Raw genomic sequence first — 19488 nt, 5'->3', positions numbered from 1 at the left:
AGGAGTTTCCCGTGACTTGGCAACTCGATCTTGGTCCGCACTCAACCCTCGTATCATTTGGTATCAGATTTTGGGCGTTTTGGGTGTTCTTGGTTGATTTCTAAACTAATCTCTATTTTTTAAAGCATAAACAGCAATTTTACCCAGAAAAATTGTTCAAAAAAAATTCATTTGAGTGGGTAAACGTTGTCCGATTGATCTGAAATTTTACATACATGTTTTTGGAACTGTGATTGAATATAAAAAAATTATTCCCGCAAAAAAATCAGTCAAAAAAGTCAAAAAAATCAAAAATTATGAAATTCAATAAAAATTTAAAAAAAGATTCAGTGGGTTGAATTTGGTGCCCAAAATTTCCATATCAAAAATTCAATATTTAAGGACATTTCAGATTTAATTTCGTGATTTTTAGAGATCGGGAACACCTCAAACGAAGTTGTCAAGTTACTCCGCAGTTTTTCAGGTTTTCTGTTTTCAGCAATTTTTATTGATTCTTAGCTGTAGGTTTTCATTTGTTTGCTTTTATTCTTCCGTTACGTTATCTAACACCTTCTTGTTTCTTTTGTTAGTAGGATTTAAACGTGTGCACAACTTCTTCCTCGGTGCAACACGAATCAATTGGTGTCTCGTCAGTTTTTGGCATCCTAGTGCAAATTAGGATTCTTTGGTAGATCGGTTCAGCCACTATCTAATTGATTGAGATAAACTCTCCTAAAGGACTCACAAGACTGAATTCTAGCTCATTGAAAATTTAAATTTTCCTTTTGAGTGATTAACGGTGAGGTTTGATAACTTTTATTTTTGAGTGTTGAGTGTTTTGCAGGTTTTAAAAAAAATGTCTACAGGTGATAATAATGGTGACATATTTAAAAAATTCCAACAACAATTGGATGAACAGGCTGCTGCACTTCGAGCTTTGACTGCTACCATCAATGAGGTGCGATTCAATCAAGAACCTCAATATCGAGATCTAATCAAAGAAGATAGGGATAACCAACCCCAGAGGCGCGGCCCTCGACGTGTCACTAGAATGGATGATGATTTTCATGATCGTGGGCAACCTTCGTGGTAAGAATGATCCTGACGCTTATTGTGAATGGCAATCTAAGATTGAACTTATGTTTCGGTATTATAAATGTCCGGATGATGAAAAGGTAGCGTTAGCAACACTGGAATTTTCTGATTATGCATTAAGTTGGTGGACTCAACTTGGGGTAAACCGCCATCGGAATTATGAAGGTGAGATTTCGACATAGGATGAGTTGAAACAGATTATGCGTAAAAGGTTTATTCCACCTCACTACTATAGAGAAATTAAAACAAAGCTAACGTGGAGGAGGATGAAGAAACAACTATGGTTCGATTCATTGATGGTTTGAACAGGCCGATAGCTAATACATTGAGGCTACAAACTTACATTGATTTGGAAGAAGCAGTTCACAAAGCCATTGAGATCGAGCAACAATTAAAGGAACAAAGGTTTGGGTCATTCTCTACTTCACAATATTACCGAGGTAACAATTTCAATTCTGATTTTAAGAGTTCAAAACCACCTTTTGTTACTAATAAGTCTTCTTTGATTAACAAGCAGTCAGATTGGAAAAAGGGGCTCCTGCTAAAACGCAAACACCTTCTAAGCAGCCCAATTTAGGTGATTCGAGTGTGAAGAGGACTCGTGAGGTTGAATGTTTTAAGTGCAAAGGGCGTGATCATTATAGTAGGGAATGCCCTAACACGAGATTCCTTCTTCTAAAAGATAATGGTGAGTATACTTCCGACTCTGATAAAATAGATCCAGATATGCCAGAACTTGTTGATGACAGTGATAATGGCGAAGAGTTGGTTGAACCACCCAGAGAAGGGGACTTTGCTGATTTTCAATGCCTTGTAGTTCGTCGAACCCTTAACATTCAGATGAAAGATGATGATAGCCAAAGGGCCAATATTTTCCATTCTCGGTGTTTTATTAAAGGTAACTTATGTTCACTCATTATTGATAGTGGTAGTTGCTCAAATGTGGTGAGTAGCTATTTGGTTGACTCTTTAAAGTTTCCTTGCACCAAACACCCTAAGCCATATCACCTTCAGTGGCTTAATGAATGTTCCGAAGTTAAAGTTACAAAACAGTCCTTGGGTCACTTTTAAACTCGACAATTATGAGGATGAAGTATGGTGTGATGTAGTCCCAATGCATGCGGCACATTTGCTCCTTGGACGACCTTGGCAATTTGATCGTGATGTTACACACCAAGGTAAACTTAATCGATACTCCCTTGTATTTAAAGGTAAGAAATTCACTTTTGCTCCTTTAAATCCTACTGATGTATATAAAGATCAATAGAGGATGATAAAATTTTGTGAGGGGGTAAGGGAGAAAGAGCAAGTACAAAAGACAGAGAGAAAAGAGGCTAATAGCAGTGGAAAAAGTCAAAATTTAAAAAGCCCAAAGGTGAGTGAATCCTCTAGTGGTAAAATGAGCGGAAAAATCTTTTGGCAACAAAAAAAGATGTGAAGAGAGCCCTACTTAATAAACAGCCTTGTATCCTTGTGAGGTTTAGCCAAAATTATTTATCTTTATCTAACATTAACGAAAATTTGCCTAGTGTGTTTCAATCTCTTTTGCAGGATTATGAGGATGTTTTTAGTGAGGCCCCTAAAGGTTTACCACCTTTACGAGGGATTGAACATCAAATTGACTTAGTACCCAGAGCTTCAATCCCAAATCGACCAGCCTATAGATGCAATCCCGAGGAGACAAAGGAATTGCAAAGGCAAGTTGAGGAATTACTAGACAAAGGGTACATTCGTGAGAGCCTAAGTCCTTGTGCTGTCCCTGTCTTATTGGTGCCAAAGAAAGATGGTACGTTTCGTATGTGTGTTGATTGTCGCCCAATCAACAAGATAACGGTAAAGTATCGACACCCAATCCCTAGACTTGATGATATGCTTGATGAATTACATGGTTCAATAATATTTACAAAAATTGATTTAAAAAGCGGTTATCATCAAATTCGAATGAGGGAAGGGGATGAATGGAAAACAGCTTTTAAAACAAAATTTGGATTGTATGAATGGTTAGTTATGTCTTTCGGCCTTACTAATGCACCTAGTACATTTATGAGATTAATGAATCATGTTTTAAGGCTTCACTTGGGTAAATTTGTAGTAGTTTACTTTGATGATATTTTAATTTACTCCAAGTCATTAGATGATCATGTTTTCCATGTTAGAACCGTTTTGGATATTCTGCGAACTGAAAAATTATTTGCCAACCTTGATAAATGCAAATTTTGTTATGATAAACTAATATTCTTAGGTTTCATAGTTAGTGCTCAAGGTATTCATGTCGACGAGGACAAAGTCAAGGCAATTAAGGAGTGGCTGACTCCTAAATCGGTAACTGAGGTGAGATCTTTCCATGGTTTAGCTAGTTTTTATAGACGATTTGTGAAAGATTTCTCTACTATTGCTGCCCCATTGACAGAGGTTATAAAGAAATCAGTGGGTTTCAAATAGGGTGAAACCCAAGAAAAGGTGATGTGATCCGGCTCGGTTGATTGAGTCGATTCACTTGATTGCCCGATCGTCGACGAGAAGTTTGTTTGATTTTGTAGATAGATGGAGTTAGATGATTTTTTTATAGCGGAAGTTGAGAAAATGGGTTCAAAAGATGGTTTGGATAGATGTTTGATAGGCTCGGTGAAATAAAGAAATATTGTTTATAATTTAATAGTTAAAATGGAATGGAAAAATAAAACTCAGGCGAAGAACGATTCAATACTATATGAAGTATTGCCCCGGGACTTATATTGCTCAAGGTGGATTAAATGGATTGTCGAAGATGGACCTTGACCCGTTACCTATAGAGAGGTAGGAACCAAAGGTATAAAAAGGTGGATGAACACCACACCAGGATGGTGATAAGTTCAAGAAGTCGGGTTGACGCCACTAGTGAGCTAGATAAGTCAGAACGAGACTCGTACGAAATAGGATAGGAGGAAACCTCACAATCAAGTTTTCAATAATCAAATTCTGTTAAACAAAAATAAATAACATTCTCTACAATCAAAAATTTGATTTTGTCTTAACAAGCCAACAAGATTTACACGTCTCGTTTTCAAACTTAGTAACAAAGCATCATTCAAACAAAATTTACAATGCTTGCCTTCTCTCAAAGATGAACCAGAATAGCGAACTCCAGGGTTGAACACACGATATTGTTCACTCGTTCCAAAATGCAGTGTGAATTTCTTAATTACCAACAATTCACACAAGTGGAACAAAAAGAATTTGAGCATGCATATGTTCAAACATTCATACATCGTAAATCTCATTCGAATAGACTTGTTCAAACATGGGGAATTTATGCAAAAAATAGAAAATTCAAATTATCACCACACACAAGTAGACTAGGCGTTTCACATGCCAACTTTTTATCACAAGAGTTCAAAATTTGTTTGTGCGGATTTATTCGTACTTCAGTAAAATTCTTGCCAATACCATACTCATCAATAAGAAAACACTTCTTACCACTATGGAAGGTGTAATCACCATCATTCAGAATATGATAATCAAACAAATTGAACTTTGTATGTGAATAATCTTTATCGTACACTATCACACTTTGTTCATGCTGATCTAATCGAACACCTTCAATAAAATTGCCAGCAACAAACTTATCATAGAAAAAACTTTTCAAAGCACTAGTTGAAACAAAATCATAAATAATAGATGAACGAAAATTAACCAATTCAATGGGGAAAACAATTTCGCAAAAATAATTTTCAGCAATCTTGTCATAAACATGTGAGTAAATGAGTTGAAACTCGCTCAACAAGGAACCCTTACCTTGCTTACCATTGGAAATGTGACAATCATTTTTATCTTCCAACTTACCTCTTTCAATCAATTGAAAACGTCTCTCGGTAAAAAGGTAATGAAGTTGGAACCAATCCGTGGATGGAATCTTGCAAACCTAAAACAAAGAAAAATCACAAGGTAATTTCGAAAGGGGGTTAGCAAAAGAATTCCTCTCTCTTTCGTGATTACTCACTTCACTCGTTTCTTTTATAGACTCTCTTTGTTTTTCACTTGATTTCTTTTCAAGCTCTCTTTCAATTTCTTTTTTCGCTTTTTCTTTTTCAATTTTCTTTTCTTCATTTTCTTTTTCTCTCACTTTTTCGATTTCTTTTTCTTTTGCAATTTCTTTTTCTTTTTCGTTTTCTTTTTGTTTTCTTTCAATTTCTTTTTCAATCTCTTTCTCCATTTCTCGCTCAATGGATTGCTTCATTTTGAATTGGTCTTCTTGCACTTGTTCCGGTGTGAGCGGCGCTAAAGTGATTTTCCTTCCTTGATGCTTGAAGGAATACCTATTGGTACGTTCATCGTGAATGACCTTGCGATCCGATTGCCATGGTTCTCCTAGCAACAAATGGCAAACTTGAATAGGCACAACATCACAAAGGACTTCGTCTTGGTATCTTCCGATGGAAAATGCAACACGCACTTGTTGAGTAACTTCAAATTTGCCTTCAACACCAAGTCCTTGCAGTTGATAGGGTCGTGGATGCTTGGTAGTGGCCAAGCCAAGTTTTTTACCGTTCGAATACTAGCCATGTTTGACCTACTTCCACCATCAATAATGAGGCAACAAACTTTATCGTGGACACGGCAACGCGTGTGAAACATATCTTCACATTGTGGTTCATTTTCCAATCTTTGAAGGATTGCACTAATCTTGATGTCAACGATAGTAGGTGTCAAATCTTCTTTATCTTTGTCGAATTGTCGAAATTCAGATCGCATTATCCTTTGCATTTCTTGTCTCCACATTTGGAATTCAAATTCAGAAAATTCTTTAGACATGCTTCAACAAAATATTAGAAAACAAAAGTTAAATTAGAAAGAAAAATAATTCTCACCACAAATCTCTCAAGTTCGCTCAAAAAGAAAAATTCACTCACTCGTGTTTGAACTCTCTTTTAGGCTTTTTTTTCGAATGAACTCACGCTCTCTTGCCTTTTACCACTCGACCTCGTCTCACAAATTCGTAATTCGTCTCGATAGACTTAATTTGCTGCTTGAGGGTCGGTTTCAAAATGGGTTACAAGGAATAATGTCGGGTGTAGGGTAGGCTGAATAAAGAAGAAAATTGGTTTAAAATGTGGCGTTGGGATGGTAAATAATGGTAGGAAGGGAAACTTGATGATCGGAGTAAATAAGAGAAGAAAATAAAAACTCGCAAGACTTTTCACTTTTTTTTAACTTGATTTTTTTGTCACTTCTTTTTTTTCTTTTTTTTCGATTTTTTTTGAATTTTTTTTGAATTTCTTCTCTTTTTTTAAATCCAATACAATAGTAAACAAAATACAAGGAAGAGAAAAAAAATTAAATTCCAACTCAAATTTTTTTTGACTTTTTTTTACATTACGAACCTACTCCGAGCTTGATACGAATGTTGGCACTCCTCGTTTTAGTAGCTCTGATACCAAATGATGTGATCCGGCCCGGATTAATTGAGTCGTTTCACGTAATTACCCGATCGTCGATGAGAAATAGTTGAGTTATCGAAAATAGGATGAAATAAGGCTAAAGATGCGGAAGCTTTCAAATGGTTTTAAAGGTTGGCTAAGGTGATGGTAAATTTATAAGGGTAGTAGGCTCGATTTAAGGATAAAAATAAGAAAAATGGAAGTTGATAAATGAAGGCTCGGTTTTGTAAAAAGATATTATAGTTGGGTAAAATCTAGGATAGTCGGTGGAATGGATAAATGAGCTTAAATGCCAGAAACAATTCAACACTAAAAAGTGTCACCCCGATTTCTATTCGGTTCAAGGTGGGATTGCGGAATTGTAGAAGGGTTGAACGCCACACCAAAGCAAGGTGATAAGTTCAAAAGAGAATGATAGACGCCACTAGCACGCTAGATAAGTCAGATCGAAACTCGTACGAATTTAGAGAGGAGAAAACTCACTCTTTGAACAAAGTTCATTCAAATGATCAAAAGTCAAAAGTCCTTTACAAATGAAATCAACAAACTATTTATACTAGTTTCTTATGCTAACCGAATAGTCCATTCATGAACTTAATGATTAAGTAATGAACCTAAATTAAGACATGAACCTTCTAGAAAAATGACCAATGGTGTCCTTGTCCATGTTCGGCCGAATGGGAGATGAATGGGCAGCTTCATGTATGAGCAAACTTTGGAAGCCAATGGGATTGTCTAGGTTCGGCCATGGGATGCATGAAACTCCCAAAGGGTGTCTCTTGGCTGAATAGGTGCTTAGGAAACTCCAAGGGTCCTCCCACATGCATCGATTGTACATGGAACTTGGAAGGGGCCTTGAACCTAGCCATACATGCACTTGCATTGATTACCCCCCATTCATGCATGTGTGCTGTCCAAGGGAGATGCACCTTTCAATATGCATTAACCTTCCATGTACATGAATGTATGTCCTCCAAACATTGAACCGGTCCATGCATGTATCCTCCCGTTCAATTAACTTTCCCATGGACCTTGCATTAAATGCCATGAATGTATCTTCCAAATTCGGCTAACCTACAAAAACACAAGAACCAAAATTAAATCACATAAAATTCAGCTGAACAAACATTAATATAATTTAGACACACTAATTAAACATAAATTAAATTAGACAAATTTAATAAAGTCTTAACAAGACATATTAAATTCGGCCAAGACACATTTAAAACATGTAATAAGTCAAAACATAATTATGAGCTGTAGTAATTTAAGCTAAATTAATAAATTACTTAATTTATTCAGACATTAAAATAAATGAGTTGAAATAAACTTAAGCCAAGCTCAAATGAGCTAAAGTAAGCTAAATTGAGCTCAAACGAGCTAAATTAAGCTCATGTGAGCTAAATCGAGCTGGGAAAAACTAAGATTGAGCTTGTTGAGCTGAGATTGAGCTTCATCTTGCACTTGGGGCCCTCGTGTTTAGGCCAATCATGATAGCAACGAGTGGTGCCACAACATGATGCGATTGAGAGTTTATAAGTCAACTTATAATAAATTCAGCTAGCTCAAAAATAGTCAAAACACTTAATGAGTTGAAATTGAGCTAGGGGTTTCGGCATGAGCTGTAGCAAACTTAATTATAAACTAAATTAAGACTTAGTTTATTGAAAGAAAGAAAGAAGGAGCTGAAAGTAAGCTCGGTTGAGCTCAAACGAGTTGAAACAAGCTCAAATGAGCTGAGTTGAGCTAGACGGTGCTCGAAGAGCTAGAAATGAGCTAGGATCAGCTTGCCAACAATGCACGGGTCCTTTGGATAGTTGCTTCAAGCTGATTTTGTGAGCTTTGGCCCTTGTTTCGAACCAAGGTTTTGCATTAGAAGCTAAAATAGCTTCTAGGAAATGTTTAGCATAAGCTTGAGTTATAGGTCCTTTAGGCAGCTCGTTTAGATCTTGGTTTGCACTCGAGGATGCCCCGGGCGTGCTCACATCATTCCCTCCCTCTTTAAAGAGATTTTTCCCCAAATCGGGCCATTTTCGCGAAAAAAAATTTTACATCGTCACCAGCTGATACGAGTCACAAAAGCTCAAATTCTTGAAGGCGAGGCCCAATAAGCAAATTCCCAGCCCAATCAAGAAATCCATCCATACTTAGTTGAAAATCAGGCCAAATTGTCAAAGTGACCCAAGTTGTAAAGTTTTATTTTTATTTTTATTTTTTATTTATTTATTTACTTAGTTTAAATTTTTATGTCAATATTCAGTCCAAGAGTCCTAGATAAAATGACCTTTGACTGAATTTCCATATTAAAATAATTAGGAGTTTTTTTTATTTTAGTTTTCTAATTAGATTAGGACTAGTTATAAGGCCTATTTAAAGGCATGGCTGTCCACCTTGTTAAACACTTATCATTATTATTAAAATTTCAGATTTGTTGAGAGCAGAATTTTCTTTGAGTTTTCTCCAAGATTTTTCTCTTGAGTTTTCTTTAGAAGTTGTTTTAACAATCTTTTGATTGTGGGAGCCATCTTCAACCTTCTTCTTGCCATTGATATTCTTTGGAGGGGAGATTAGAGCCGTTTGAAGGGAGTTGTGAGATCTTTCGGGATTTCAAGGCTTCTTAGGACTTATCTTTTAATTTCTTACTGTCAATTCTTTCTTTATTTCTGCTTGTGCCGAATCTTTATCTAATTTATTTTCTGTTCTTATTGTGTTTTCAACCTTTTCTATCTTAAGGAATTAGCCCAAAAATCCCCAATTTCTAGGGTTCATACCGATTCATCCATACTCTTTTTTGGGAGAAATTAGATTGCCGAAATTTGGGGAAAACTATCTGGGTGTTCAATTGGGCAGAATCGCAATCTCTTCTAGGGTTTCAAGATTCCTTATTAACACTTATTTCTATTCTCTATTTGATTCTTTACTGTTTTGGAGATTTTATTTCAGATATGAAAATTCAAAAATCTAATCTTTTAATTTTCTGTTTCGTTTCAGATCTAATTGTTTAGGGTTTTCGTAGGAGTTTCTCGTGACTTGGCAACTCGATCTTGGTCCGCGCGCAACCCCGCATCATTTGGTATCAGATTTTGGGCGTTTGGGGTGTTCTTGGTTGATTTCTAAACTGATCTCTATTTTTTAAATTACAAACTGGTCCGTGGGTAAATGTTTTCTGATTGATCTGAAATTTTACATACATATTTTTGGCACTGTTATTGAATATAAAAAAATATTTCCCGCAAAAAAATAAGTCGAAAAAGTCAAAAAATTGAAAAAGACGAAATCCAATAAAAAATTAAAAAAAATTTCAGCGGGTTGAATTTGGTGCCCAAATTTTCCAGATCAAAAATTAAATATTTGAAGACATTCCAGATTTAATTTTGTGATTTTTGGAGATCGGGAACACCTCAAACGAAGTTGTCAAGTTACTCCGCAGTTTTTCGGGTTTTCTGTTTTCAGCAATTTTTATTGATTCTTAGCTGTAGGTTTTCATTTGTTTACCTTTATTCTTCCTTTACGTTATCTAACACCTTCTTGGTTCTTGTGTTAGTAGGATTTAAACGTGTGCACAACTTCTTCCTCGGTGCAACACGAATCGATTGGTGTCTCGTCAGTTTTTGGCATCCTAGTGCAAATTAGGATTCTTTGGTAGTTTGGTTCAGACTCTCTAATTGGTTGATATAAACTCTGATAAAGAACTCACAAGATTGAATTCGACCTCATTGAGAATTTTATTTTTTCTTTTTGAGTGATTAACGGTGAGGTTTGATAACTTTTATTTTTGAGTGTTGAGTGTTTTGCAGGTTTTAAAAAAAATGTCTACAGGTGATAATAATAGTGACATATTTAAAAAATTCCAACAACAGTTGGATGAACAGGCTGCTGCTCTTCGAGCCTTGACTGCTACCATCAATGAGGTACGATTGAATCAAGAACCTCAATATCGATATCCAATCAAGGAAGATAGGGATAACCAGCCCCATAGGCGCGACCCTCGACGTGTCTCTAGAATGGATGATGATTTTCATGATCGTGAGCAACCTTCTTTGGCAAAACCAAAGAGTGAGCAGCAACGAGAACATCTCTTTCATACTCGTTGCCATAAACAAGGGAAGCTTTGTAGAGTTATTATTGATGGTGAAAGTTGCACGAACGTAGCCAGCACAACGATGGTGGAAAAGCTTTCCTTAACCACTACCAAGCATCCACAACCTTATCAACTACAAGGGCTTAGCAACGAAGGCCAATTTAGGGTCACTCAACAAGTGCGCATCGCCTTTTCTATCGGTAAGTATCAAGACGAAGTTGTGTGCGACGTAATGCCTATTCAAGCCTGCCATTTGTTGCTAGGAGAACCGTGGCAACTGGATCGAAAAGTCACTCACGATGGTCGTACCAATAGGTATTCTTTCAAGCATCAAGGAAAGAAACTCACCTTAGTGCCGCTCACTCTGGAACAAGTCCATGAGGACCAAATCAAACTGAAAAATTCTGTTAAAACAAGTGAGGAAAAAGAAAAAGAGAATGAAAAAGAGCAAAAAGAGATTGAGAGTGAAAAAGAAATTGAAGAAAGAAGAGAAAATGAATTAGAAAAAGAAACAAAAGAAAAAGACGTGGAAAGGGTAGTGAGGAATGTTTCCACTAACCAAGATATGAATTTTTCTTGTGTTGCTACTTTTCAGGTTCCCGAAAGATCGAAAGATAACTTTCAACTTCAATACCTCTCAAACGAAAGACGCTTTCATACGATCAACTTAAGCAAAGATGAAATCACACTACATGATCCCGAAGGTAAGCGAGGTAAGGAAATTTTAGAAACCGAGTCCAGTGCAGATTTGAAAATTATTGATAAAACTTTTGGTGACTTAGTTCTTAAAAGATCCCCTCATTTTGATCCGATTAATTGTTACTCTTCGATTGTGGTTGATAAAGTCATTACGAAAAGAAGCGTGATTTGTTATTCTCTTGATTTACCTTGTGTAAAATCCTCGAATTTGTCCAAATCTGTTTTGGAGAATAAGGTAACGAAATTTTTCAAATTTGTTTTCAATTTATATGCGTGCCTTAAACAGTTTATGTGGTTGTACATGAAGTTTGAGTTCCATTTGACAAAGGTTAACTCAACAACGGAGATTCGACTACACTATGCCCCCGATGAGCGAAGGTTTGTTTTAAATGAAAAAGGTAAAATCGACCCTTATTCTTCTGCTTATCGAGGTAAGATGCTTGAAACCTTTGAAACACTTTTGTACTCCTCGGATAGTGATAAAGATCGTGTTGATGAACACTTAGATCGAAACGTGCTTGACTGTCCTATTTTATTTATTGATGATCTATCTGTTTTGATGGTTGATAAAAAGATTCTTGTTTTTGATAATGCATGTGTGAGTGAATCTATAGACCGTCGATTAATGCATGGTATGATTATGCAACTCTATGAACCATGTGAATCTTTTCAAATACCTACTTGTGACGATTATGTTTACCATTTGATTTATTACTCGCAATTTATTCATGGTTTGTGGGAACAATGTGAGACGACTGAATGCCTTAAAACATGTCCATCTTTGTTTCAAATATTTGACGAGGCAGTGGTGAGTAAATTAGATTGTTTGCATGGTAATCTGAATCTGTCCATTCACATGCGTTATACCTGTTCTGTTATGTGACAGCCCAAAATTAACCCTAGTCAGGAAGTGGTTTCGGGACCACAAAACCGAGTCATAAAAATAATTGATTTCCATATTCTATGCTTATTATGTGTGTACATGAGTATGTGGAAGTTTCATTCTCCAATTTTGCCAATTGCATGAGAAATTATTAAATAGGGATTGATATGAGACATGGTGAAAATATGATAGGCTAATTTAAAATGGTCTATTAATGCATGTTGTGAAAATGATGGGTTTGCATGTCAAATTACCCAAAATTTGAGCTAGTGGTTGGCCATGCTATGGGTGGAAACATGTTGGGAACATGTTGGCCTAGTGAGGTATGTAGGAAAAAAATAAAATAAGGGGCATGGGCATAAAATAATGAAAAGGAGTATGATGAATACAAAAAAAATGTGTGTAGTTGTTCCCCCCTCATTGCCGTGAGCTAAAGAAAAGAAAGGAGAAAATTTTTGTTCATCCTTTCTCATCTTCATTTAGCCGAAACTAGAAAGAAAAAAACAAAGAAAAAAAAATGCTCATCCTTTGGTTCATCCTTGGCCAAAAATTTTAAGGAGGAAGGAAGAAGAAAGGTTGAAGAGGTTCGGCCATGCATGTAGCTAGGCTAAGGTATGTTTGATGATGTTCCATGAGATGCATGCATGTTTTAGTTGTTAGCTTGAGTTCTACCTAGCCCATGGTCTAAATCTTGCTATGTGATGGAAATGACACTCGGCCATGGATGCATCATTCTTGGTTGATGTTTGATGTTGTGGTGATGAGGCATGAGGATGAGTTAAGATTCGGCCTAGGTGGAGTTTGTGTTAATGCCATTGCATGCTAAATATGAAGCTTGTTAATGATGCATGTGATGGTGGCTTGATGATTCTTGAACCTCCTTTTTAGCATTTTTGAGTGAGCACATATGTGCATTGGTTGCTAAATGGAGAAGAATCGGCTAACAAGTTGTGTGCTAAGGCCGAATATAACTTTTGCATGTTAATGAGCAATGCATGTGTTAAATTGATGGAAAGGGAGAGGATGCTTTACTAGTGTGTATATGTGTGTATTAGCCAAGTTTTGAACTTGAAACAAAAGGGTGTTTAGTAAACAAACCTTGATGAATCTACTTTCATAGGAAAGTAACGAAACAATCATACGGACAGTATGTTAAGAGATATTCAGGTTCTCGTGAGATAGGGGCAGAACGGTTTCTGGATTTCCTGTTCCGACTTTGGAAATTCATTATAAATTAACCAGAGATAATTAGGAGTCATACCATATATTTATAGATTCCTCTCTGAGTCTAGTTTCTATAGAAACAAACGGCATCAGTATTGAAGCCCTGTACATGGAGATATCCAAGTCGTAATGCGCAAAGGTCAGGGTAGTCGATCCCTGTAACATGGGAGACTTTGACTAATAAACTGTACTAATTGGCCCGACCAAAAATTCTAGAAAAAAATATGTAGATGGGCATATGAGTCTAGTTTCAGGGAAAATTTACGGAACTAGATTCCGAGTTGTGAAACTCAAGATATGATTTTTAAAGAGACTAGTACGCAGATTGGCAGTGTCTGGGAAATTTTTTTTTATATAAGGGGCTTAAAGTCTGTTAACACCTCGTGTTCGACTCCGGTGTCGGTCTCGGGTTCGGGGTGTTACATTTGATTGGTATCAGAGCTGCGGTTTAGTCGATTCTAGGACTACCGTAATGCGTTGGGTCTAGCTATACATGCCATTTTATGTGATTACTTGATAGTGTGGTGATTTCTGACAATTGTAAATGTGTTTATTTATAGTAATGGATCCCGATCCCGACCGAGAGGTAGCTGATGATCTTGAGAGTGTAGCGCCTGCTCCCGCACAAGGAACAGCGCCGGCGGACTCTCAACCTAATGCTAGTAACCCGAATGAGGAAGCTAGACAAGCTTTCTATAGCGTGATGAATGATTGGTTCAACCAATACATTCGAACTAATACGGCTGTTCCACAACCTCCATTCCCGACTAATACCACCCCCGCACCTACAATACCTCCGGTAACTGACCAAATAAGGTCAAATAAGCCCCCAGTTGACAGAATCCGAAAACATGAGGCTACTGAATTTAGGGCTATGGATAGCGACGATGCCGAGCAAGCTGAATTTTGGTTGGACAACACTATCCGGGTACTCGATGAGCTATCTTGTACACCCGATGAATGCCTAAAGTGTACTATCTCCTTGCTACGCGATTCTGCCTACTATTGGTGGAGTACTCTGACTTCTGTTGTGCCCCGAGAGCAAGTAACTTGGGAGTTTTTCCAAACTGAGTTTCGGAAAAAGTATATCAGTCAGAGATTTGTTGATAAAAAACGGAAGGAATTTCTTGAGCTTAAGCAAGGTTCTATGTCAGTTACTGATTACGAGCGAAAATTTGTTAGACTTAGTAGATACGCTCGGGAATGTGTTTCGTCCGAGGCTATTATGTGTAAACGCTTCGAGGATGGGCTGAATGAAGATATAAAAATGTTCGTTGGCGTTCTTGAAATACGAGAGTTCGTAGTACTTGTCGAGCGAGCTTGTAAAGCCGAAGAGCTTAGAAAAGAAAAACAAAAAGTTGATGAGGGAACTGGAGAGTTTCGTAAAAGATCTTCGAGAAAGTCTCTTCAACAGGCATCGAAGAAATTTCGAGATGATGTGGGCTGGTCGAGAGGCACTTCGGGCCTTTTTAGACGAGATCGTGATCGACCCCCTGTGGGTACACAAGGCACTTCGGTCGCCAGTGTTGGGAATGAACGTCGAGACAGAACAAAATGTCGATATTGCGGTAAATGGCATTCGGGGAGTTATAGATTCCCTGACCGCTCCTGTTACAAGTGCGGATCGGTTGACCACTTCATTAAAGATTGCCCGAGGTTGTCTGAACAGAATGTAAATCAGAGTGGGAAACCGGGTGCTACCACTGCTCGAGGTAGACCATCTGGAAATACGGGCAATGCTGGTGGTGGTCAGAGAGGATCTAGAGATGCTACGACCAGATCCGAGGCTCGTGCGCCTGCTAGAGCTTATGCTATACGTGCCCGCGAGGATGCTTCTTCGCCTGATGTTATTACCGGTACTTTTACTCTCTTGGATACTAATGTAATTGCTTTGATTGACCCCGGTTCTACTCATTCTTACATATGTGAAACCTTAGCATCCAGTAAGACTTTACCTATTGAGTCTACTGAGTTCGTAATTCGGGTGTCAAATCCCTTGGGTCGTTACGTGCTTGTCGACAAAGTGTGTAAGAAATGTCCCCTAGAAATTCGAGGTTCCTGTTTTCCGGCGGACTTGATGCTTTTGCCGTTTGATGAATTTGATGTTATTCTTGGTTTGGATTGGTTGACCGCGCATGATGCGGTTGTGAACTGCAAAAGCAAGACTATTGATTTGAGGTGCGCAAATAACGAAGTAATCCGAGTTGAGTCTACGGACTTGGAGGGGATGCCAGCCGTAATATCAGCAATGTTGGCCCAGAAATATGTAAGAAAAGGGTGCGAAGCATACCTTGCGTATGTACTGGATGACAAAGAATTAGACAAGAAACCCGAATCTGTGCCGGTGGTTTGTGAATACCCGGATGTTTTTCCTGAAGAATTACCGGGTTTACCACCTGTTCGGGAGGTAGAGTTTGGTATTGAGCTTGTACCTGGGACTACGCCGATTTCGATAGCTCCGTATCGTATGGCACCAACCGAGTTAAAAGAGTTGAAAGCTCAGTTGAAAGAATTGACGGATAGAGGTTTTGCTCGACCAAGTTTCTCACCTTGGGGTGCACCAGTATTATTCGTGAAAAAGAAGGACGGAACCATGAGGTTGTGCATTGACTATCGTCAACTGAATAAAGTGACGATAAAGAACAAATATCCGTTGCCGCGCATCGATGATTTGTTTGACCAACTGAAGGGAGCCACAGTGTTCTCAAAAATAGATTTGAGATCGGGCTATTATCAGTTGCGAATTCGAGAATCGGACATACCCAAAACTGCCTTCAGGACGAGATATGGTCACTACGAGTTCTTAGTGATGCCGTTTGGGCTCACTAATGCCCCTGCGGTATTTATGGATTTGATGAATCGGATCTTCAGACCATATTTGGATCGGTTCGTAGTTGTGTTCATTGATGACATCTTGGTCTATTCAAGAGATGAGACCGAACATGCTAAGCACCTGAGACTGGTGTTGCAAATTTTGCGGGATAAGCAGTTATATGCTAAGTTCAGTAAGTGTGAGTTCTGGTTAAGAGAGGTTAGCTTCTTGGGTCATGTGGTATCCGCATCGGGTATTCGAGTTGACCCGAACAAAATTTCAGCCATACTTAACTGGAAGCCTCCAAGAAATATTACCGAAGTTTGGAGCTTTCTGGGACTCGCCGGTTATTACCGACGATTTGTCAAAGGTTTCTCGTAGATAGCCACACCAATGACGAAGCTACTTCAAAAGGATATTAAGTTCAAATGGACGGAGAAATGTCAGAAAAGTTTCGATCAACTGAAAACTCATTTGACTGAAGCTCCAATTTTAGTGCAACCCGAATCAGGCAAAGAGTTTGTCATTTATAGTGACGCATCCCTACTTGGGTTGGGTTGCGTATTGATGCAAGAAGGTCGAGTTGTGGCCTATGCGTCGAGACAATTAAAGCCACATGAGAAAAATTATCCGACCCATGATCTTGAACTAGCTGCCATCGTATTTGCTTTAAAAATATGGCAACATTACTTATTTGGTGAAAAGTGCCATGTATTTTCGGATCACAAAAGTCTCAAATATTTGATGACTCAAAGAGACTTAAATCTGCGACAAAGACGTTGGCTTGAGTTGTTGAAAGATTACGAGCTTGTCATTGATTACCACCCGGGAAAGGCTAATGTGGTTGCGGACGCCTTAAGCCGGAAGTCATTGGTTGCTTTACGAGCAATGAATGTGCATTTGTCTGTTCTACCTGACAATGTGTTAGTTGCTGAATTAAAAGCCAAACCATTATTGATTCATCAAATTCGTGAAGCCCAGAAAGTTGATGATGAATTGGTTGCAAAACGGGCTGAGTGTGCTCCGAACAAGGAATCGGAGTTTCAAATTGATGATGATGATTGTTTGAGGTTCAGAAGTCGTTTGTGTGTTCCAAGGAGTTCGAAACTCATTTCGATGATTCTGAACGAAGCCCATTGTAGCCGAATGTCAAGTCACCCGGGGAGTACGAAAATGTACAACGATTTGAAACGTTGGTTTTGGTGGCATGGTATGAAACGAGACATCTCCGACCTTGTTTCGAGATGTTTAATATGTCAACAAGTGAAAGCGGAACATCAAGTGCCTTCAGGATTACTTCAGCCGATCATGATACCCGAGTGGAAATGGGATCGAGTCACAATGGACTTTGTGTCCGGACTGCCATTGTCAACAAGTAAGAAGGATGCGATTTGGGTTGTTGTCGATAGACTGACTAAGTCGGCTCACTTTATCCCCGTGCGTACAGATTTTTCATTGGATAAACTGGCCGAATTGTATGTTTCTCAGATTGTGAGATTACACGGGGTACCTATTTCTATCGTGTCAGATAGAGATCCGAGATTCACCTCTGATACGAGCTCGTTTCGGATGTAAAGACGAGTCGTAATCTTTCCCGATCGAAATTAGGTAGTGTCAGAATTGAATCAAATTCAAGTCTTGGTGTTTGAAGTTGGATGGCTTTAGGAACAAAGGAGTTTGATGGGTTGTTGTTTGCTGGGTAATTCGATGAAACAAGATCGAACCCTTATTATCAAATAAGGACCCGGGCTTAAGGTTTTCAAAGAAAGAAATGGAAATAGGATAAAAATCGAGACCCTCTATTTAGCAAAATAGGAACCTACGGTATGAAGAACGCCACACCAATGGGTGATAAGTTCGAACAAAGTCAGATTGACGCCACTCGTTGAAGATAAGTTAATTTGAGCTTTGGAGAATAAAGAGAGTGAATTTCTCACTAAAATTATATTTCATTCAGAAATTTGGCAAAAAGTCCTTTTACAAGAAAAATAGAAACTATTTATAGACTTTCAACTAGTAGCCGAATAGACAAGTTCAAGACTTGATTTCTAAGCAAACATTGAACTAAAATTCAGCTTAACTTCATGAATATGGGCAATGTAGATTCGGCTGAATTGTGACCAACTATGAAGCTTCCACCTTAAGCAAATGGATCTTGGAGATGCATGTAGCAGCTACATTCAGCTAATGGGTTTAAATGAGCATTCAAGAGGCAACTCTTGCTGAAAAATTACCAATAATAAAGAGAGTACTTGAGCAGCCATATCAGGTGTGAATGGACGGTTTTGAAGAGCCTTAAGGTGTGAACACCTTGAACCGAATGGCCAAAAGATTTCCAGCAATGTGAAGGAAATAAATGGCAGCTTTGGATAATGAACAATCATCTCTTTTGGCCGAATGGACACATAGAAAACTTAAAAATCAGCACACCAATTTTAATGCATTCCATGCATGTATCGTTAAGTGCATGAACCCAATATGCATGCATCTTCACATCCATTGAATCTTCATGCATGAATCTGTCCCATTTCACCTTCAAATTCGGCTGCACCTAAAAACACACATAAACTTAATTAATTTCAAGCAAATTCAGCTGAACTAAATTAAAGTATAATGTGAACGTCCTAAATAACATTGAGACAACTTAAATATTAACAAATCATAACACATAAATTCGGCTGGACAAATTTAAAACATGTAATAATTTAGACAAATTAAATGACATCTAGACACCTTTAATTCAGCCAAATCAAGACATATTAAACACTTAAATTAATTAAGACATATTTAAAAGCTGTAATGAAACTTATTTAAATGCTTATTTAAATGGTCTAAAATTCCAGCAGCAAATTAATTAGCTAGAACGAAATTCAGCTTCAAAGAAGTTGAATATGTTCAGCTCGTTTTTAAACTCCTTGCTATCATTTTCCTCAACCCGTTCCACCATTGCTAAAATAGCATCTTTGAATCGTTTAGCTCTAGCTCACGTTATTGGACCAATGGGCAGCTTAATGGCTTCTTGTTCGTTCTCCATTTGATTCGTAGGCAAGCTCACATCATTCCCCTCCTCTTCAGAACGATTTTCCCTCAAATCGGAATCTACATCAAACGGAGACAAATCAGAAACGTTAAAAGTCACGCTAACATTATATTGACCAGGCAAGTCCAATTTATAGGAGTTATCGTTAATTCGCTCAAGGACTTGAAACGGTCCATCCCCTCTCGGAAGAAGTTTGGATCGCCTTTGCATAGGAAATCTCTCCTTACGCATATGCAACCAAACCCAATCTCCCGGTTC

The sequence above is a fragment of the Gossypium hirsutum genome, chromosome D05, assembly GCF_007990345.1.
Source record: "Gossypium hirsutum isolate 1008001.06 chromosome D05, Gossypium_hirsutum_v2.1, whole genome shotgun sequence".
NCBI classification, from domain to species: domain Eukaryota; kingdom Viridiplantae; phylum Streptophyta; class Magnoliopsida; order Malvales; family Malvaceae; genus Gossypium; species Gossypium hirsutum.
The sequence above is the reverse complement of the archived record's forward strand: the minus strand, read 5'-3'. Positions refer to the sequence as shown.